The 23,584-nt window shown below is 43.1% G+C and overlaps 1 protein-coding gene across 7 annotated transcripts in view; it reads left to right on the top strand.

The window, feature by feature from the left end:
- Positions 1-23,584, top strand: part of qser1 (glutamine and serine rich 1) — a 127,144-nt gene that overhangs the window by 20,044 nt on the left and 83,516 nt on the right. Inside the window, exon 1 of one of the 7 annotated variants that reach the window (XM_069902504.1) lies at positions 649-893. The exons of the other annotated variants lie outside the window; for them this stretch is intronic. The gene's annotated coding sequence lies outside the window, so the exon portion shown is untranslated. Of the gene's footprint in view, positions 1-648; positions 894-23,584 lie in introns of those variants that run through there. 7 annotated transcript variants of the gene reach the window in all.

Genomic DNA, 23,584 nt, shown 5'->3' with positions numbered 1-23,584 from the left:
CAGTGAGGATGGTCCCCAACTCCAGCCGCGTCTGTGTGTCCGGGAGCCAGGGAGGCTGAGTGCGGCGCTCCGATCCCCGGGATTTGGGACTCTGAGATCCCTCCACACCTCCGGCGTCTTCATTTTCACCTTCAGTGTGCATGCACTATACTGGTGCGGCGGCCAGCGGGCCAACTCTAATATATATTTAATATGATCTTGCGGGCCAAATATAATTAAATCGCGGGCCAAATTTGGCCCGCGGGCCAGAGTTTGACATGTGTGCTTTAGAGTGATGAAGGATGAGAGGTACCTTAATAAAGGTATACAAGATTATGAAGGACATAGATAGGGTTGCCAGCCAGTACCTTTTTCATGGGGTGACAATACCAAATGCCACAGGACATGTATTTTAGGTGAGTGGAGGAAAGTTTAGGGGATATGTCAAAGGTAGGTTTCTTTTTGTACAGCACACATGTCAAACTCTGGCCCGCGGGCCAAATTTGGCCCGCAAGATGATTTCAAAAATGTATTAGGTGGCCCGCTGGCCGCCGCGCCAGTATAGCGCATGCACAGTAATACAACAAATCCCAGAATGCATTGGCGTCAGCCTGCTAATCACCCCCACCTCCTCTGTTTACGTTGCAGGGTCTCACCGTGGACTCTGGTTTTGGGGCCTGGCCGGTGTCAGGGGAAGCCAAGGCCGCTTCCCAGCGCCCGGAACCGGAGGCCTCGGGCCTGACCTCGCCAGGACCGTTGCCCACTCCCCCTCCCTGCCGCAGGCCGATCCGCGACTCACGGTGACGGGCTGCTGATCCGCCGAGATGCCGCCCTGCAGCGAGAGCCGATGCCCCCGCACTGTCGTTGTCCAACCCGATCGCCCGCAAACCCCGCCCTCCCGCACACAGGCCTGAGTAAGTATTATGAACTTTAATCTCAGGATAAAACGATCTTCCAATAGTTTCATGTCACAGTGATAAATATATTCCTGGTTAAAAATTGTCCTGCACCTGGATACAACTCATTAGGCATAAAACTTGAAAAGTGTGTAAATCAAAGGATATCTGTACCAATGGAAAAAGGGCATGGCAAATAACCCTGCTAGAGTTCATGCCCACAATCAGTCACCCATTTGATTGTTTCAGGAATCATATTATTCTCCCACATTCTCAATAGCCCTCAGATTTTACTATTCGACAGCACACTAGCAACATTTGACAAATCCTCTATAGAGAAATATTATTTATTGAATATTTTATTTCTCATTTGTTAATGCTTCTGAAAAGAGTTTATCCAAAACTATTATTAAACATTTATTTTAATAAGAAAAAGTTTAACATTACATATGTTGAAAGAAGAGAAAACCTGCAGATGTTGTTGAAAATTTTCAATAAATATTTAGTTCGGCCCTCGACTTAGTCCAAATTTTTAATTTTGGCCCTCTGTGAATTTGAGTTTGACACCCCTGTTGTACAGAGAGATGTGGGTGATTGGAATGCATTGCCTGAGGTGGTGGAGGAGGCTGTTACAAGAGAGATATTTAAAAGGCGCTCTAGTATTTGCCAAAGCCCTTTCCTGCTCACGGTGTCGAAGGCTTTGGTGAGGTCAACAAAGGTGATGTAGAGTCCTTTGTTTTGTTCTCTGCACTTTTCTTGGAGCTGTCTGAGGGCAAAGACCATGTCAGTAGTTCCACTGTTTGCGCGAAAGCCGCACTGTGATTCTGGGAGAATATTCTCGGCGACACTAGGTATTATTCTATTTAGTAGAATCCTAGCGAAGATTTTGCCTGCAATGGAGAGCAACGTGATTCCCCTGTAGTTTGAGCAGTCTGATTTCTCACCTTTGTTTTTGTACAGGGTGATGATGGTGGCATCACGAAGATCCTGAGGCAGTTTTCCTTGGTCCCAACAAAGCTTGAAAAACTCATGCAGTTTGGCATGCAGGGTTTTGCCGCCAGCCTTCCAGACCTCTGGGGGGGATTCCATCCATACCTGCTGCTTGGCCACTTTTCAGTTGTTCGATTGCCTTATATGTCTCATCCAGGGTGAGAACCTCATCCAGCTCTAGCCTTAGGGGCTGTTGAGGGAGCTGGAGCAGGGCGGAATCTTGGACTGAGCGGTTGGCACTGAAAAGAGATTGGAAGTGTTCTGACCATCGGTTGAGGATGGAGATCTTGTCGCTGAGGAGGACTTTGCCGTCTGAACTGCGCAGCGGGCTTTGGACTTGGGGTGAGGGGCCGTACACAGCCTTTAGAGCCTCGTAGAAACCCCTGAAGTCGCCAATGTCCGCGCTGAGCTGGGTTCGTTTGGCGAGGCTAGTCCACCACTCATTTTGGATCTCCCGGAGTTTGCGCTGAAGATGGCTGCATGCGCGACGGAAGGCTTGTTTCTTCTCTGGACAGGACGGCTTTGTAAGGTGAGCCTGGTGGGCAGCTCGCTTCTTTGCCAGCAGCTCCTGGATTTCCTGGCTGTTTTCTTCAAACCAGTCCTTGTTTTTCCTGGAGGAGAAGCCCAGTACCTCTTCAGTGGATTGCAGTATGGTAGTCTTCAACTGATCCCAGAGGGTTTCAGGGGACGGGTCCGTGAGGCGGGTTGCATCGTCGAGCTTTGCTTTGAGGTTTGCCTGGAAGTTTCCTCTTGCTTCGTCTGACTGCAGGTTTCCAACATTGAACCTCTTTCTGGGGGCTTTATTGTTCCTGGGCTTTGGCTTGAAGTGAAGGTTGAGCTTGCAGCGAACCAGCCGGTGGTCAGTGTGGCATTCCGCGCTAGGCATGACCCTGGTGTGGAGCACATCTCGTTTGTCACTTTCTCGCACCAGGATGTAGTCCAGGAGGTGCCAGTGTTTGGATCGGGGATGCATCCAGGTGGTCTTAAGGCTGTCCCTCTGCTGAAAAAGGGTGTTTGTAATGACAAGCCGCTGTTCTGCGCAGAGCTCCAACAGGAGGCGCCCATTGTCGTTGCACTTGCCGACGCCATGCTTGCCCAGGATTCCTGGCCAGGATGTCCCCCAAAGTTCCTCAACATGATTATCCAACTGCACGAAAACCCACAAGGTCGGGTCAGATACAGCAATGAGCTCTCTGAACCCTTCTCCATTAACAATGGCGTGAAGCAAGGCTGTGTTCTCGCACCAACCCTCTTTTCAATCTTCTTCAGCATGATGCTGAACCAAGCCATGAAAGACCCCAACAATGAAGACGCTGTTTACATCCAGTACCGCACGGATGGCAGTCTCTTCAATCTGAGGCGCCTGCAAGCTCACACCAAGACACAAGAGAAACTTGTCCGTGAACTACTCTTTGCAGACGATGCCGCTTTAGTTGCCCATTCAGAGCCAGCTCTTCAGCGCTTGACGTCCTGCTTTGCGGAAACTGCCAAAATGTTTGGCCTGGAAGTCAGCCTGAAGAAAACTGAGGTCCTCCATCAGCCAGCTCCCCACCATGACTACCAGACCCCCACATCTCCATCGGGCACACAAAACTCAAAACGGTCAACCAGTTTACCTATCTCGGCTGCACCATTTCATCAGATGCAAGGATCGACAATGAGATAGACAACGGACTCGCCAAGGCAAATAGCGCCTTTGGAAGACTACACAAAAGAGTCTGGAAAAACAACCAACTGAAAAACCTCACAAAGATAAGCGTATACAGAGCCGTTGTCATACCCACACTCCTGTTCGGCTCCGAATCATGGGTCCTCTACCGGCATCACCTACGGCTCCTAGAACGCTTCCACCAGCGTTGTCTCCGCTCCATCCTCAACATCCATTGGAGCGCTTTCATCCCTAACGTCGAAGTACTCGAGATGGCAAAGGTCGACAGCATCGAGTCCACGCTGCTGAAGATCCAGCTGCGCTGGATGGGTCACGTCTCCAGAATGGAGGACCATCGCCTTCCCAAGATCGTGTTATATGGCGAGCTCTCCACTGGCTACCGTGACAGAGGTGCACCAAAGAAAAGGTACAAGGACTGCCTAAAGAAATCTCTTGGTGCCTGCCACATTGACCACCGCCAGTGGGCTGATAACGCCTCAAACCGTGCATCTTGGCGCCTCACAGTTTGGCGGGTAGCAACCTCCTTTGAAGAAGACCGCAGAGCCCACCTCACTGACAAAAGGCAAAGGAGGAAAAACCCAACACCCAACCCCAACCAACTAATTTTCCCCTGCAGCCGCTGCAACCGTGTCTGCCTGTCCCGCATCGGACTTGTCAGCCACAAACGAGCCTGCAGCTGACGTGGACTTTTACCCCCTCCATAAATCTTCGTCCGCGAAGCCAAGCCAAAGAGCCAAGCTCAAAGGAAGGCTCAGATAGGCACATGGATGAAACAAAAAACTAGAGGGTGTGACGAGGTATATTACATTTTATATTTTATAATATAAAATGTAATATATGTAATATAATTAATGTTTTTATTTATATATTCATATATATAGATATATATATATATCTATATATAAATATAAAAATGTTTTTTAAAAGAGATAGGTTGTGGGGGGGGTGTTAGTATAGGTCACCACAAACACAAAAACACCACAAAACAGATCTCATTTAAAATGCTAGAGCTTTGCTGAAAGTGAGACATTGATGCACTGAGTGCCTTTGCAAAGACAATAAAACTATTTTAGAAATGCTTTGCTCAGGAACTTCAAAAGCTGGTGCAAATGAAACAGTCCACATTCAAAGGCTGATAAGATCAGTTCAAAGACTGGGTCTAGAGCCCTGCAAGAAAGTCATGTGGTTTTGCAAGCAGAGAGAGAGAGAAAAAACCAAATAGGCTTTCTCTAAGAGAGAGAGAACTGACTTCTTTAGTGGCTTTTGGAAGCTTGTGGAAAACCCCATTTTGAAGATGGGTTGTGAGTTCTGAATTCAGCCTGTTGAAAAACCCTTGTAGTCCTTACAAGAGGAGATGGCTAGCCAGAGTGTTTCTCCTGAAATAAGGGAAACTAGAGGAACTCTGTGGTGACCTGAAAGAAGAGGTTATCATTGGAAAACCCTTATAGGGTAAGTTTCTTCGGCAAGACACTGAAGTGACTGATGGAAGTAATAAATCAGTTTGTATGTGTGTCCGAGCAATGAGAACCTTCCTGAGCGGTAATCAATTACCTTTAAACACCTGAGCTTGGTGAAAATTCATAAATGTTAAATTCTGTGCACAGTATAATAATTGCCTGATACCGATGAACTTGGAGGAGTGAGAAGTGAGACTGGACTGTGAATCAAATAACTTTCCTGCACATATACACATTACATACATGTGCTTAGAAATTAGAAAGGAGTTATGTTAATAGTAATAAGTTCATGTTTGATCTTGTTTTTATGTTTAAAGAAAATTAAAAGTGACTTTTGTTTAAGTAACCATTTGTCTTGGTGAATTTCTATTGCTGCTGGGTTTTGGGGTCCTCTGGGCCCATTTCAAAGGTTATGGATGTAAGGTAGTGAAATATTAGATTGTTGTGGAGTAGTTTTACTTAAGTCGGCACCACATTGTGGGCCAAAGTGCCTGTACTGTGCTATTATGTTCTAGGTTCTAACTAAGCCATTATCCATATGTTTCCTCTCCCCAGGCCACAGCACATTTGGGGGAGGGGGGGTGGACACAGACTGAAATCACAAAATATATATTGATTTTTAGCGAGTCAGTAGTATGGAAGAAACCAACTCAATGATTACTTCAAAGGAAGGCTCATAAACTCTGAGCAGAATCCTAATGGGGCTATAGCTAATAAAAATTGAGAACTTAAAAATACTCCTTACTACTCAGATATAGTTCAAAAAAAATCTGAAAATGTGCCTTTTTAGAGTTTCTTTATATGTGTAACTATCAAGCAGAGAATTGCGATCTCAACGGGTTTTTAATCAAAATTCGCATGCTATTTGGTTAACAGGCTGCATTCCTCTTTTTAACATTGGCAAGTGGCAAATCCCTGTTCTGTGACGAAATTTCAAAATCACAAATCAGAATTAAAATGAGCATTAACGATTTGCAGAACCAACTGAATATTTGTGACTAAATTTTTCCATAGCTCATATGCTCCTTGAATAAACACATTGGACTGATAGCTGAGAATGGATTAAAGTTTTTTTGGTTTATTTTGACTTGACTAAAGGATACTCAGTTCTGTGTGCAAATTCTTCGGTGATGATTTAATATTTTCAGATAATTTCCAACAGGCTGGTGGGGCAATGGGTGGTGGGCAGGAAAAAATCTGTTTAAATGAGAAACACTTTAGGCAGTAAACATTGGACCAGTCAGAATATTAGAGATGCATGTAACCAGGGTAATCAAATAATCAGATTCTAGGAATTTCCAGTAGACAGGATAGAGTAGATCTGATTAGCAATGACAGTTTGATGGATGAGTTTGTAGCAAGGTCACTGCGGCTACAGCAAGGTTATAGCTCTTGGTTATAGCCCAAAGGCTGTAGTTCGAATCTGCAAGAGAACACACACACACACACACACACACACACACACACACACACACACACACACACACACACACACACACACACACCAGTAGAGTGTATTCAACACTGAGTTGGTTCAGTGGCATCTCTGCCTTTTATAGTCAGCTCAGCTGTGTCACCACTGGATCGTGGCTTGAGCGGGCCGGTTGCCAATTGATTACCCCGGATGACCAGGCCCTGATTGGGCCCCCTTCAATCCAATAGTATGATTGGCCAGTTTCACTGCTCTGCTGGCGGCCTGTTGAAATTGGCGCTTCCGTCCGCCGGTTGCCAAGGTCAATGGCCACTTCCAATGTCGGCCTGAAGCACGGGCCGCTACATGACAGCCCCCTCCTCCACCAGAACTAGCGATCGGGGCACTGTTTTTAGGAGGCTGACCTCTGCGCCATAGGGTCGGGTATGATGAGCTGGTCTAAATCCAGGCCAGTTTCAACTGGTCAAGTGTGAAAGTCTCTTCCTTGCTGCCAGTGTCCAAAACAGGTGGAGCAGTGTTTCTGATGACATGATATGACCCCTCGTAAAGCCGCTGTAAAGGTGACCGGTGAGCCCCGTGCCAAACAAACATGCATTTACAGTCAGTAAAGCTCTTTGGGACGCAAGTGCAAGGCTGGCGGTGGGGTCTAGGTTTAGTGGGGCTAAATAGGCGCTCATGTACGGTCGCGGGGGCTCCCCTAAGTCCTCAGGGGCCATCAAAAATTTGCCTGGTATAACTAGGAGAGTGCCATAGACTAACCCGGCAGAAGATGCCTTGAGACCCTCCTTGGGTGTGGTCTGGATGCCTAAGAGGACCTAAGGGAGTATGTCGGCCCAGTTAGGTCTGGTAAGTCATGCCATTAAGGTTGCCTTAAGGTGAATGTGGAACCTCTCTACCAACGTTGGCATGTGGGTGATATACCGTAGTGTGGTGGAGTTGTGTCTCCAAGGCGTGGGCTAAGGGGGTCTACAGACTGGAAGTAAATGGGGCCCCCCTGTCCGATGGTAAGATGTTTGGGGACCACAAAATGCGCTACCCAAGGGTTGAGCAAAGCCTGTGCGTATGTTTCTGGCCATCTGGTTAATCATTATGAGAAGGATATGTGCGCCTCTGGAAATGGGTAGGGACCTCACAATGTCAACGTGCATGTGACTGAGGCAGCAACATGCTGGCTTGAATATGTGGTGGAGCTTTTATATGAGTTGGATTTTGGATGACTGGCATTGAGTACAAGTCCTGGCCCACAGGGCGACCTCTTTGCAGAGGCCGTGCCAGACATAAGTGTTCGCCACCATTTTGACTGTAGTCTTGATGGTGGGGTGAGCCAAGTTGTGGACTGAGTCGAAAACCCACTTCCTCCTTGCAGCCGGAAACAAATAAAGAAATGTAAACTGACTATGCAGTACAGAGAGGAAAAAAACAATAAAATGCAAAAGTAAGCATCCTTAAATGAGTCAATGATTGAATTTGTCATTGAGGTGGAGAGGTAGTAGCTGTTCCTGACCTGGAGGTGTGAGTCTTGTGGCATCCTGATGATAGCAGCAAGAATAGAGTATGTGCTGGGTTATGTGGATCCTTGAAGATTCCTGCTGCAATCTCGATGGTGGGGAGGGTTTTGCCTGTGATGCCCTGGGCTGTGTCACTGCCTTTTCCAGGGCTTTATGCTTGGGGCATTGGTGTCCCCTTACCAGCCTGTGATGCAGCCAGTCAGTACACTTTCCACCACACATGGGTAGAAATATGCCAGGGTTTCCGATGTCATACCAAACCTCTGCAAACTCCTGAGGAAGTAGAGGCACTAACTAACTTTCTTCACAATGCCATTAGGTGTTGGGTCCAGGAAAGAATCTCTGACATAGTGACTCCCAAGAACTGAATTTTTTTAACTTAAATTTAACTTAAATATATTAAGTACATTAATGTATTTTTTCTAATCCTTTAGATTCATTCATAAATTTAAAGCAATTAGAGTTGTAATGCTATGTTTTCTCATAAGTGCTATGAGTTGTATGAGTGCTATTTCTATTCTTAATGTTGAACTTTTACTTAATACTTCCATCTAATATGCTGGATAAAATTCCAAGCAAATATGAGTGCATGATAATTTGAATCTGCAGTGTTAGGATTGGGATTATACTTGATCCAAGATGGAGAATCTTTTTTAAATGTAATGTATTTTATTTAGATACATTCTCAACAGGAGAAACTTGTAATGCTTTAATAGCCCAACACGGGGGTGGTATTGGACAAATTTTGATGGATCAAATTTTGACAGAATCACATGAAAATAGAAGATAATGGGTGTGAGGTATTGAGTATGTTTATATAGGTCAGCTCAGCATAATGGCCCAAAGGGCCTGTATTGTGAGAATTACTAAATAAGCCTTCAGATGGCTTTAAATGTCTTGTTCTTTTATCATCTCTTTTTATGATCTTGTAGCTTTGAATTCGTGCACTATTTTGACCACTACCTGTCTCATCATTTTTCCCCATTTGGTTCCTGGTGAATTTTTTTTTCATGATTCATGCATAAATTGATGGAAGGGAAAGAAATTTATGACTTGTAGGGCTTGCTCACTCGTGTGAACAATATTAGTTGCTCCTTTTCCAGTCTGATATTTATGTGTAGACATCTTGTTAATAGCATAATCTTGTGCTAAACTTCATGATTCTTTATTCTAAAAGCAAAGTTGACTTGTTACACAATTTGGAAATAATGTCTGCAGACACTGTGGTTGAAGCAAAAACATAATGCTGGAGAAACTCAGCAGGTCAAGCAAGTGTCCTTTCTATACCAAAGATTTAAAAAAATGTATTTGTTCCCAAGATGAGGTCTTCCAGTCCAGATAATCTGAAACGTCTGCCTTCTTCCACCATCGTATCTTCCCCTCCACCATCATCAACTCAACCATCACCTGCATCTCCTCCATTTCTCGCTCATCTATCCTGGCCTCCTCTGCCCCCAGACACAGCAAACACAGGATTCCTTTATCCTTGCCTACCACCCCACCAGCCCCCACATCCAAAACATTATCCTCCGGAATTTACAGCACTTAAAACAGGATTCCACCATGAAACACATATTTCCTTCCCATCTTGGGGACTGCTTCCTCTGTGACTTTCTCGTGCACTCATCCCTTCCTACCAATCCCCGGCACCTTACCCTGTGACTGCTGGAGGTGCCACACTTGAACCCACACCTCCTCGCTCACCTAAAAAATCCCTTTCAAGTGAAACAACACTTCACTTGTGTATCTGCAGGATTGATTTACTGCAATTGGTGCTCCCTTTGTGGCCTTTTCTACATTGGAAAGACTGGGTCTGGATTGTGGGTCCGGTTTGCTGAACATCTTCACTCTTTCCGCACCAGTGACAGGGACCTCCCAGTGGCCGACCATTTCAGATCTGCATCCCATTCCCATACTTACCATGTCTGTCCATGGTCTCATGTACTTTCCCAGCAAGACTACCTCTAAATTGGAGAAACAAACCTGATTTTCTGTCTGGGCATTCTCCAGCTGGATGGCATTAACATCTACTTCTCTAGTTTCTGCCAATCTGCTCTCCTTTCCCCCTGTCTTCTTTCCAGTAGCTCCCTACCCCTTTCCCTCTCTATTCACTCAGCCATCCCTCCTCCCCTTGCAGCTGTGCCCTCCCTCATGCCTTTGCAACCATGCTCCTCTCTCACTCTTCCCATCTTACCTTTTTATTAAAATGCCTGCATTTTTCCATACTTTGAAGGGCTCAAATCCAAAACATTGGTCATGTATTTTTATGTTTGCTATAAAAAGGATACTGTTTGACCTGCTGCGTTTCTCCAGTCTTGTGTTTTTACTTGTTATACATTTTGTTTTCCATTTTAACGTGTTGTTTCAGGAAACCTAAAGTCACATTCCAAAATTGATTGTGTTGATCATACTGTGTCCCATTAAAAAAAATCGTTTTATTCACTTGCTCAATCATTCCGCCACAGTGCTGTTATGGATAGTAGTCATTATTATCATTTCTAACTTTAAAATATTCAAAATAATTTTGTTAATCCACTTGTTCTGAATATTGTATCAACAGCAAAACAACTCATTGTAAAATTCAGCAGTCTTGTTGAATCTCTGTATCTTGCACTTTGCCAAATATGACTAAACTGTCTTTGTGGGAGTTGGAGTTGAAGATTTTGTCAAAAGTTCCTGTGCAGTTATTTATTTTGTTTCTTCTTTGGCTTGGCTTCGCGGACGAAGATTTATGGAGGGGGTAAAAAAGTCCACGTCAGCTGCAGGCTCGTTTGTGGCTGACCAGTCCGATGCGGGACAGGCAGACACGATTGCAGCGGTTGCAAGGGAAAATTGGTTGGTTGGGGTTGGGTGTTGGGTTTTTCCTCCTTTGCCTTTTGTCAGTGAGGTGGGCTCTGCGGTCTTCTTCAAAGGAGGCTGCTGCCCGCCAAACTGTGAGGCGCCAAGATGCACGGTTTGAGGCGTTATCAGCCCACTGGCGGTGGTCAATGTGGCAGGCACCAAGAGATTTCTTTAGGCAGTCCTTGTACCTTTTCTTTGGTGCACCTCTGTCACGGTGGCCAGTGGAGAGCTCGCCATATAATACGATCTTGGGAAGGCGATGGTCCTCCATTCTGGAGACGTGACCCATCCAGCGCAGCTGGATCTTCAGCAGCGTGGACTCGATGCTGTCGACCTCTGCCATCTCGAGTACCTCGACGTTAGGGGTGTGAGCGCTCCAATGGATGTTGAGGATGGAGTGGAGACAACGCTGGTGGAAGCGTTCTAGGAGCCGTAGGTGGTGCCGGTAGAGGACCCATGATTCGGAGCCGAACAGGAGTGTGGGTATGACAACGGCTCTGTATACGCTTATCTTTGTGAGGTTTTTCAGTTGGTTGTTTTTCCAGACTCTTTTGTGTAGTCTTCCAAAGGCGCTATTTGCCTTGGCGAGTCTGTTGTCTATCTCATTGTCGATCCTTGCATCTGATGAAATGGTGCAGCCGAGATAGGTAAACTGGTTGACCGTTTTGAGTTTTGTGTGCCCGATGGAGATGTGGGGGGGGCTGGTAGTCATGGTGGGGAGCTGGCTGATGGAGGACCTCAGTTTTCTTCAGGCTGACTTCCAGGCCAAACATTTTGGCAGTTTCCGCAAAGCAGGACGTCAAGCGCTGAAGAGCTGGCTCTGAAATACGTGTTAAGTAACTGCTACAGGTTTTTCATACCAGCAGAGAATGTGGAAAAAAAAATCAATTTTTTTCAAATCCAGCATCATTTATTTGTTTTGTGTACAGAAAATGAATTCTTTTTCAAGAATTAGTCATCTACAAACAGCTCGTGTTTTGATGTTGTGATATTATTGTGGTATTATCATTTTTTTTAAGATGCTTTGGACCACTATGATATGTATAGTTACTGTTTCTTCAGCTAGCTGTGTACTTTTGATCTCTAAATGTTGATTCTGAAAATATTTTAACATAAGATTATATCAAAGAGGATGATTATTAAACGTATTATTAGGTATATTAGACATGGAGTCTAATAGACCTAAAATCCATTTATAATCTCTGCTTCAATTACCTTGCCATTACTTTAATGCCTTGATTTCAGCTTCTGGCAGAATTAAATGCATGTAAATTCATTTATTTTTTTTATAACCTGAAGTGCAGTTTGTGATACCTTATTCTCTTGTAGCTATTTTCTTTCTTGGACTCTAACAGTGGGTTCATGTTGGATGAGCAAACCTTTGGACTGAAGTGAAATAATTTTTCACTAATTTTCTGTTGTGTGACTCTTCTAAGGAAACAGAAAGGATAGTTATTAAGAGTGGATTTAAAAAAAAAACCCAGAAAATGAAATAGCTCATTAAATATTAATTATTATATTAGTTTTATCATATTTGTCATTGCAACATTTAACCACTTCCATTATGTGAAAATACAGTTTCTTAAGGAAAACTTTACTGTTATCACTAACTATATGGAATGCAAAATGTTGAAAACTTAATTCTTGCTGTGTTCTCTTGAGAAATGTACCTTCCATTTGACATCCATACAAATATGTCATCTTGGTCACATGATTATAATCAGAAGAATTTCAAGTTTGCATATTTTTCATTGCAACAGTAACTCTCAGCTGAATCCTTTGTTTTCCTTTGATAATTTTAAATCTTAATCTTAATATTTTTAAAAGCCAAATTTAATGTTGGCAGGGTTTTCAAATTTCAATCCATTTAGAATTGTCGTATTTTATTTAGAAATAACTGTCAGGTATCTTCTAAGCTTTCAAAACAAAAGTTGCACGATGCAAAACAAGTTATTGGATTTACAGATAGTCCTCGGCTTCCGACCGTAATTGGGACCAGAGGATCAGTCGTAACTCAAATTGATCATAAGTCGGGTTCACCCTATACCATGCATGTCCAAACCAAGTCATTAGGCTATTTTTTAAAAACCTTTTCAACAAATGAACCTTTAATGAAGAGTCTCAACATACTGTATGTACATTATAGAACCTTTAATAAAGATTATATTATGAGCCCAGAGGACCCCAAAACCCAGCAGGAATATTCACCAAGACAAATGGTTACTTAAACAAAAGTTGCTTTTAATTATCTTTAAAAATGAAATCAGGATCAAAGTTTATCTTATCACTATTTACTTAACTAACCTAACAACCCTTTTCTAATTCTGTGCACATGTATGTAATGTGTGTGTAAGTTTAGAAAAGTTATTTGATTCACAGTCCAATGTCACTTCTCATTCCTCCAAGTTCACTGGTTGCAGGCAATTCTTATACTGTGCACAGAATTTAATATTTATGAAGTTCACCAGGCTTTGGTGCTTGAAAGGTAAATGGTTACCGCTCAGGAAGGTTCTTGTCAGTTTTCAGAGAGAGATTTGTTGTTCCTTGACACAAACTGATCCCTTTTAATCAGCCACATCAGTGTCTTGCCAAAGAAATGTGCCCCATCAGGGTTTTCCATATGATAACGTCTTTCTTTCAGGTCACCACAGAGTTCCTTTTTGTTTCTATTATTTCAAGTGAAACATTAGGCAGCCAGTCCTCTCCTCTTACATGAATCAAAAGGGTATTGTCCAGGCTGAACTAAGCTCTCACAACCTGTTTTCCAAATGGGGTTTTTCCACAAGCTTGCCAGCTTGTCCTGTCCAGTCTCAGCTGCTGCTGCTGGCTGTAGCACTGCAGAAATTACCCCCCCTCTCTCTCTCTCTCTCTCTCTCTCTCTCTCTCTCTCTCTCTCTCTCTCTCTCTCTCTCTCTCTCTTTCTCTCTCTCTCTCTCAGAGAAAAAGCTGTTCAACTCTCATTGCTCGCAAAAACCACATGATCCTCTTAGAACAGCAAGCTGCACTCCTAGACAGCTTGTGGCTCTGAACTACTCCTTCGATCTCTTTCATCTGTTGCTTTTCAAAACACAATCCATTAGTGAAGACTCTTGGCTACTCCGCAAAGTTTTTGCAAAGGCCCCCAGGAGCTGCCCTGTCTGGCTTGAGCAGAGCACCAGTATTTTAAATGAGATCTGTTTTGAAGTGTTTGTATGCGACCTACACTAAAAAGCCTGCCCCAATTTATCTCCCAAAGATATATCTATATACAATACAAACACAACATAATCTGTCACAATGCTCAACATGAACTTCAAGTAACTAATAAAGAATTTCAACATGTATACAGTACTTTTAATACTGTACTAAATATGTACCTGTACTGTACAGCAGTTTTGGTAAAGATTGTCAGCATTTGAACTTTCATCGGAAGTTTCTTCATCTGCACTTGTACTGCTACTTGGGTGTGTGTGGCTTCTCACAGTCTTCTTCATGGATTGATGGGCAGGGGGTTGATGAAGGACACTTGAAGAACATGCCTAAATTCGTTTGCACCATTTTTTTTCTTTTTTTCATCGTAAATAAGAACTTAAAGCATCCTGAATTTGGTGATCAGTCTTGGTAAATCTTTCAACAATCTGGTCCATGCTTTCAAACTTGGCAATGGCCTTATTCATTTGTGAAAATGCACTGACAACCCCTTCGAACCTCTTCTGTGGTTCCTCATCCTCTTTTCCTCTTCCACAATGCGTTCTTGTAATTTGATTAAGTCCTCATTGGTCAATTCCTTTGAGTCATGATCTTATAACTCTTCCACATCTTCAACGTCACCTACCAAATCAAGTTCCATTGTAAGCGTTACAATGTTTTCTAACTTCATTTAAGCTTGTGTGAACGTAGCATTTGAGACTTTTCTTCCAAATTCCATTCATGCATCTTCCTGTAAAAGTCTCCCATGCTGGTGCGATTTTTTTTTTGGAATATTTTATTTTTGATTTTCAAAGACTCATAAATTCAGACAATACACTTTCTTACAACACTTACGTATATCATACTGAGTCTGTTTTACCCTCCCCATGCCCCAATACAATCAAGAATAAAGTTATATAAATTATACAATACAATGAAAGCAAAAAAACCCACAAATACCAGTGAGATCAACGACACTCGTGGAAAAACTGAAAAAACCACAGGTACTTAAAAAGAGGTAAGAAACAAAAAAAATAAGAACGTGTCTTCTGCGCCATGGCCCACTTCTTTGATCACAATTGTTTCTCTGCTGGGATGGGTTCATTCAATTCCTTTATTCCAAAGGGGTGAAAATTATGTCTGTATGACTTTCAAACAGGGTTGCCACACTCTAATGAACATGTCATATTTCTTCTTTAAATTGTGTGTGATTTTCTCCAGGGGAATGTAACTCTGCATTTCCATATTCCATCATGTAATATTTAGTTGAGAGTCAGACTTCCATGTGACCGCTATACATTTCGTGGTTACCGCCAAGGCAACCTTCACAAACTGAGTTTGGTACTTGGACAGTTTAAAATATGTATCTATCTTTCTTTAGCTTGGCTTCGCGGACGAAGATTTATGGAGGGGGGGTAAAAGTCCACGTCAGCTGCAGACTCGTTTGTGGCTGACAAGTCCGATGCGGGACAGGCAGACACGGTTGCAGCGGCTGCAGGGGAAAAATGGTTGGTTGGGGTTGGGTGTTGGGTTTTTCCTCCTTTGCCTTTTGTCAGTGAGGTGGGCTCTGCGGTCTTCTTCAAAGGAGGTTGCTGCCCGCCAAACTGTGAGGCGCCAAGATGCACGGTTTGAGGCGATATCAGCCCACTGGCGGTGGTCAATGTGGCAGGCACCAAGAGATTTCTTTAGGCAGTCCTTGTACCTTTTCTTTGGTGCACCTCTGTCACGGTGGCCAGTGGAGAGCTCGCCATATAACACGATCTTGGGAAGGCGATGGTCCTCCACTCTGGAGACGTGACCCACCCAGCGCAGCTGGGTCTTCAGCAGCGTGGACTCAATGCTGTCGACCTCTGCCATCTCGAGTACTTCGACGTTAGGGATGAAAGCGCTCCAATGGATGTTGAGGATGGAGCGGAGACAACGCTGGTGGGAGCGTTCTAGGAGCCGTAGGTGATGCCGGTAGAGGACCCATGATTCGGAGCCGAACAGGAGTGTGGGTATGACAACGGCTCTGTATATGCTTATCTTTGTGAGGTTTTTCAGTTGGTTGTTTTTCCAGACTCTTTTGTGCAGTCTTCCAAAGGCGCTATTCGCCTTGGCGAGTCTGTTGTCTATCTCATTGTCGATCCTTACATCTGATGAAATGGTGCAGCCGAGATAGGTAAACTGGTTGACCGTTTTGAGTTTTGTGTGCCCGATGGAGATGTGGGGGGGCTGGTAGTCATGGTGGGGAGCTGGCTGATGGAGGACCTCAGTTTTCTTCAGGCTGACTTCCAGGCCAAACACTTTGGCAGTTTCCGCAAAGAAGGAAGTCAAGCGCTGAAGAGCTGGCTCTGAATGGGCATATGTATGAATGCCCATATGTATCTATAATGCTACCAAAAAGGTACAATTCTGGATCCTGTGGAAAATCCACCTTTAAATTTTTTTTCAGAATGTCCCCCAGGTTCTCCCAGAAGGATGTCACCTTTGTGCACAGCCAGGTTGAATGGATAAAGGTTCCAATCTCCACACCACACCCAAAGAAATTTCCGAGATTTCTGATTAGATTTATGTAGTTTTTGTGGTGTGAGGTACAGTTGATGCAGTAAATTGTATTGCACCAACCTGTACCTAGCATTAATAACAGCTGTCATGACCAGCACTGCTTGTGGATTGTGCCCAAGTCCTGCTCCCACCTTTCCTCGATATGTGTAAGGCCAGCTTCAGGCCCTCACTTTGGAATATGAAATGTATTCTAGAGATAAATGCACACATGCCTCCTTCGACTTAGAATCTCTATGCCATTATACATGGGCAGGGACTCATAGATGGTCCCAATTTGTCCCTTAAAAGATATTAGTTGCATATAGCAAAGAATGTTGTATTAGGCAAATCATATTTATTCCTCAACTGCTTGAATGATACAAGCTGTCCTCGCTTGTAACAATCCTCAATACACCTGATCCCCTTCTGGCACCAGGTGTCCAGGATTTTATTGTCTAGAGTCATGGGTATTAAGTTATTCTAAGTCAAGGGTGTTTTGAGAGATATCCCCACCTTCAATCCAATACATTGATTTATTCTTTGTCATGTCTGAATTACATGCTATAGCATGGGGTTATCAGTTTTCTTTGAAATTAATTTAGTGTTCCATTTATATATATAAACATTCCTGCAATCCTTTCACCCACCACATGTAATCCATTTTGTGCACAGGAAAGTGGGGGGGGGGGGGGGGGGGTGGAAAGAATCCCCTTCCTCAAAAAGTGTGGCGATAAACCTCGCCAGGACTGCCCAGTAATACATTTTGAAATCTGGCAATTTTAAACCTCCCAATTTGCAATACCAAGTCAACTTTTCCATGGAGATTCTAGCCACTTTACTGTTCCACAGGAACTTACTGACATATTCATTGAGCATCTTGAAGAAGCCCTGGAGCAACAGAATGGTTAATGTCAGAAATAGATATTGTAGCCTTGGCACCATATTCATTTTAATACAATTAACTCTGCCCTCCAAAGTTATGGGCAGAATTCTCCATCTACCGAGGTCCTCCTCAATCTTCTGGAGCAAAGGGATATCATTGAATTTGTATAAGTTGAGTAAATCCTTGTCTACTTTTATCCCCAGATATTTAATGCCTTCTTGTGGCCATTTGAATTGACTTCCCTGTTGGTATTGTCTATAATCCCCCTTCATCAGAGGCATGATCTCACTTGTCTAAATTTCCTTATACCCTGTGTCCTTCCATTAATCTTCTAGTGTGATCTTCAGCCTAGTCAATGACCACCCCCCACCCCTAGTCTGTCAAGATGCCACAATGTTCTTAGATGCAATTAAGAATTCTGAAACCCTTCCAAAAGTCATGTAGCGATGTTTGATCATTTTTGGTTGCTGCTATGGCTTATGCAAATGTTGTGCAAAGATAATGAGCTTTAAAAGTTGCAATCACCCCTTGGTCCATAGGCTAAATGATAGAAGTTGTGTTTGATGGTGGAAATATCATGTTAACATAACGATTAAGGTCTGAAAAATGAGGGATGTCCAGGCGCGTGCATGATCTTATCTAGAATCTTGAGTGAATCTATATATTGCTGAACATTTGGAATGAAACAGTTAGCAAACAAGTCTTCATACAAAGGCCTAGTCCACCAGGCTTTGGGGTTGGATCTGTAGTGGACAGGCAGGTGTGCTTGTTATTGCTTTTGAATGCACGAGGGTTCTCGGAGCAGTAAATCAGAAAAGGCTTCAGCTTCAAGCCAGCAATGTTACCTCCCAGTAATAAGATCACTTGATCCTTAAAGATTTTAAATCCCAGGATTGTGCAAGCATCTTTATGGATGTTCATTTGTTCCGGCATCCTCTTCAAAAAAGTCCTATTTCGTCCACATTGAAAATGTGCTCTGTTGATAACTGCCATCACGGATCAACTCATCCAGACTTTCAATGAACTTTTTGGCGGCTCCTTCATCGGCACTTGCTGCTTCACCTGAGACTCGTACGTTATGCAAGCTGTACCTTCTTTTAAATATACTAAACCACCATTACTTACAGAGAAACTAAGCTCTCTTGCTCACTCATTCAATGCCTTGAAAAGTCTTCTAGCCTTCGTTTGAATCGTTCTTAATTCAGTGGCATGCATTTCTGAATCAGGTCTTTCAACCACACCATTAATAACTTCTCCATCTCGTGAATGGGCCCTTGCCGTTGCTTAGTTAAAATTGTGCTCTTCAAACTTACAGACCTCTTACAGCCTTGCGTATTCTCTCTGCATCCTTTAAAATTGTTGACATAGTGGAATGTGGCAACTATAGACTGCGTGCAATATCATTGACCTTTGTACCTTGGTCATGTTGGTTGGTTAGTGACTTTCATTTTTACCTCCAAAGTTATGGTTTTCCTTGGTCTCTTAGCAGCTTTATCAGCAAGAGAGGTGTTTCCTCTTGCTTGCCATATTTGTAGCACACCTACAGAATGGCGACTGCGCACATGGCCCTATACTATAGAGTACTATGTTGCGCATGCAAAGATGCATTTTTTTAAAAATTGGTCATATGTGTGGGTGGTTGTAACTCACACAGGTTGGAACTCAAGGATGACTTGTATCCCTTAAAGAGAAACTTTGATTTCTATTCTTAGAAAACTTTTAAAAAATGTATTCTTTCTGAGCTTGTCACAAATTATTTTTTCTCTCCACTAAATGATAAGCATATCTAACTTTTTATACACATCTGATTTTCCCCTTCAGTTCCACTCTTTTCTGTTTAGTAGAATGTGTCCTTATCCTCAACAACCTCTCTTGACTCTTCGCACTTCAGAGGAGTTACCGATGGCCTTGGGTGTGCCTGTTTTTTTTTTATTTTATAGAACAGCCTTTGTTCCAAGCCTTTCTGGCATAATGCCCCCATTTCCTTGTCCATTACATCAACAACTACATATTCCTTTGCACTTACTCTGCAACTATACGGATGTAATGGGCATCTCTTTACCCCACCCCCACCCCTCCAGTATACAGGGTACTCAGAAGTTTACCACCTTCTCTTTCTACCTGGTGTGCTGTATCTTGTGCTCATGATGTGATGGTCTCTGCCTAAATGAAACCAAACAAGACTACGTGAGAAATTTCAATGTGTTGCTCTGAGGATCAGAGAACTCAGTTTTGTCGGGTTGTACTTGTACAATCGGATGTTAAATGAACTCAAACATTTGTAACATTTGATTTCTAACAGATCTGATGAAAGGCCATGAACTGAAACATTAACATTTTTACTCTTCTATCTCCACAGATCCTGTCTCTTTTACTGAATGTTCCATCGTTCCTTTTATATTCCAAATTCCTCATTTGTTAACAATTTTCATGTTATCAAATGACTGCCCCTAATGACATGCAAACACTAATTTATTTAAAAACATGGTTTTTATCCTGAAGTCTCCTTGTCCTTATTCGAGGAAGAACAACGTAAAGTGATTGACACTGCAGCCAATTTGGAATTGAGTAAAATGTGTCATCATCTTGACAACTTAAAAGTTCTTTTTTAAAACAATATGTATGAAAGATTACTTTAATAATTTCTAGCCGAACTCTGCTTTCAATCATGGGTCACAATGACACCATGTCAAATTAATATCTTCAGAATATGAACTTAGTTCACATAGATCCTGACTTCAGAACATAGAAAATAGAATATTACAGCAGAGTACAGGGCCTTCAGTCCACAACATTTAGCCAACCTATATAAACCTATTTTTTTTTTTTTTTGCATCTGATGAAATGGTGCAGCCGAGATAGGTAAACTGGTTGACCGTTTTGAGTTTTGTGTGCCCGATGGAGATGTGGGGGGGCTGGTAGTCATGGTGGGGAGCTGGCTGATGGAGGACCTCAGTTTTCTTCAGGCTGACTTCCAGGCCAAACATTTTGGCAGTTTCCGCAAAGCAGGACGTCAAGCGCTGAAGAGCTGGCTCTGAATGGGCAACTAAAGCGGCATCATCTGCAAAGAGTAGTTCACGGACAAGTTTCTCTTGTGTCTTGGTGTGAGCTTGCAGGCGCCTCAGATTGAAGAGACTGCCATCCGTGCGGTACCGGATGTAAACAGCGTCTTCATTGTTGGGGTCTTTCATGGCTTGGTTCAGCATCATGCTGAAGAAGATTGAAAAGAGGGTTGGTGCGAGAACACAGCCTTGCTTCACGCCATTGTTAATGGAGAAGGGTTCAGAGAGCTCATTGCTGTATCTGACCCGACCTTGTTGGTTTTCGTGCAGTTGGATAATCATGTTGAGGAACTTTGGGGGACATCCGATGCGCTCTAGTATTTGCCAAAGCCCTTTCCTGCTCACGGTGTCGAAGGCTTTGGTGAGGTCAACAAAGGTGATGTAGAGTCCTTTGTTTTGTTCTCTACACTTTTCTTGGAGCTGTCTGAGGGCAAAGACCATGTCAGTGGTTCCTCTGTTAGCGCGAAAGCCGCACTGTGATTCTGGGAGAATATTCTCAGCGACACTAGGTATTATTCTATTTAGTAGAATCCTAGCGAAGATTTTGCCTGCAATGGAGAGCAACGTGATTCCCCTGTAGTTTGAGCAGTCTGATTTCTCGCCTTTGTTTTTGTACAGGGTGATGATGGTGGCATCACGAAGATCCTGAGGCAGTTTACCTTGGTCCCAACAAAGCTTGAAAAACTCATGCAGTTTGGCATGCAGAGTTTTGCCGCCAGCCTTCCAGACTTCTGGGGGGATTCCATCCATACCTGCTGCTTTGCCACTTTTCAGTTGTTCGATTGCCTTATATGTCTCATCCAGGGTGGGAACCTCATCCAGCTCTAGCCTTAGGGGCTGTTGAGGGAGCTGGAGCAGGGCGGAATCTTGGACTGAGCGGTTGGTACTGAAAAGAGATTGGAAGTGTTCTGACCATCGGTTGAGGATGGAGATCTTGTCGCTGAGGAGGACTTTGGCAAATAGCGCCTTTGGAAGACTACACAAAAGAGTCTGGAAAAACAACCAACTGAAAAACCTCACAAAGATAAGCGTATACAGAGCCGTTGTCATACCCACACTCCTGTTCGGCTCCGAATCATGGGTCCTCTACTGGCACCACCTACGGCTCCTAGAACGCTTCCACCAGCGTTGTCTCCGCTCCATCCTCAACATCCATTGGAGCGCTCACACCCCTAACGTCGAGGTACTCGAGATGGCAGAGGTCGACAGCATCGAGTCCACGCTGCTGAAGATCCAGCTGCGCTGGATGGGTCACGTCTCCAGAATGGAGGACCATCGCCTTCCCAAGATCGTATTATATGGCGAGCTCTCCACTGGCCACCGTGACAGAGGTGCACCAAAGAAAAGGTACAAGGACTGCCTAAAGAAATCTCTTGGTGCCTGCCACATTGACCACCGCCAGTGGGCTGATAACGCCTCAAACCGTGCATCTTGGCGCCTCACAGTTTGGCGGGCAGCAGCCTCCTTTGAAGAAGACCGCAGAGCCCACCTCACTGACAAAAGGCAAAGGAGGAAAAACCCAACACCCAACCCCAACCAACCAATTTTCCCTTGCAACCGCTGCAATCGTGTCTGCCTGTCCCGCATCGGACTGGTCAGCCACAAACGAGCCTGCAGCTGACGTGGACTTTTTACCCCCTCCATAAATCTTCGTCCGCGAAGCCAAGCCAAAGAAAAAAAAAATAAACCTATTATAGATGCAAAAAAAAACATTTAAGGAATCTCTGATTTCTTTTGGTTCCATACATAGTTGATCACTCTGATCTTCAAGAGGATGAATTTTGTCCCTTGCTATGATGTGGGAGGGAATGAGCACTGCGCAGAAACCCATGTAACAGGGTAAATGTGTAAACTTGGTATGGATCTGGGATCAAGAAGCTGTTGTTTATCATTCTGGCAGTTGTATCTGGGTAGTTGTGTGGGTTATGATTATTAATTGTCTGGATAAGTTGTGAAGAGAATAAAGGCACATTTGAACATGTAATAAACATTAAATAATTGTACAAACCTAGAAATACTACAGCAACACTAATCATATCTCTTCCATAATTTAATTCTGGGTGATTTTCTGTAAAGGTTTTTGAGGCCTGTCAATATGCAATTTGATTGATTGTGTCAAAAGAAAACTGGAAGGTCAATGAACAAATTTATTAACCTTTCTGTCTTGGGAATCCTTGCTGTTGTTCCAGTTTTACTCAATTTCTTGTCATTAAGCTTACCAATGTGCTATTTCATTTTGGAGATGTAACAATTGGAATATCGCCATATTCATTTCTGGAAAATTTTTTATGACTGTGAAAATTGTTTTTCTGTTGTAGGGGCTTTTTAATTTCTCTGAAGATGTATATATATCAAACCTGACTGAAAAGGGCATCAGCAAGCAAAATTTTAAATTTGCCTTTGGGAGTTGAACATTACTGGCAATGTTCATATCCATTCCCAGATGTACCTTCACTGAATTAACTATTGAATCATTTAACTGAATAATTTATAATTCTATAACATTAATGGTTGGGGAGTCAATTGTTGGTCAGACCAGGTGAAGATGTCAAATTTCTTTCCTTGAGGGAGACCAGTGACCAAATGGGGTTCATGCCAATCCAATGGTGGCATGGTGGGTTTACTCTAACTGGATTTTTTTAAACTTTAAAATCTTCAATTTATAAATTACTCAGATGTCCTGGAGGCATATGATCTTGTGTTGATCAATAATCCAGCATTCTGGATGCTAGTCCAGTTACATAAGTAAGATTATATCTCTTGAAAGGTTACCATTGTTTTTAGATTTGAAAGTGTTCTGGATTGAAACCTATTGGAACTGGATATAATAACACTTTTTAAACTCTTGTAGTAGGTAATGAGTTTATTCAAAATCTGGTGAAATCTCTAGAAAAGTTCAAAGTTGAATGAGCTAAAACACATAACTCTATTTCATTGGAAAATTCTATATTTCTATTTGATGTTTCCTAGTTTGAGTATATTGCAGAGTTCTACTGACAGGCCATCTAAAAAAGAATAATAGAAGTGGGCAGACTTAGCGTGGATATATGAAAGGGACGAGATGTTTGACTAATTTTGAGTTTTTTGATAATATGACTGGTTGTATAAATTAGGATTATGCAATAAATTAGGCAATGGATTATGGGTATTTTGATTTTTTTCAGAAAGGGTCA

Source organism: Narcine bancroftii, chromosome 1 (genome assembly GCF_036971445.1).
Source record: "Narcine bancroftii isolate sNarBan1 chromosome 1, sNarBan1.hap1, whole genome shotgun sequence".
Lineage (NCBI taxonomy): Eukaryota > Metazoa > Chordata > Chondrichthyes > Torpediniformes > Narcinidae > Narcine > Narcine bancroftii.
The sequence above is the reverse complement of the archived record's forward strand: the minus strand, read 5'-3'. Positions and strand labels throughout refer to the sequence as shown.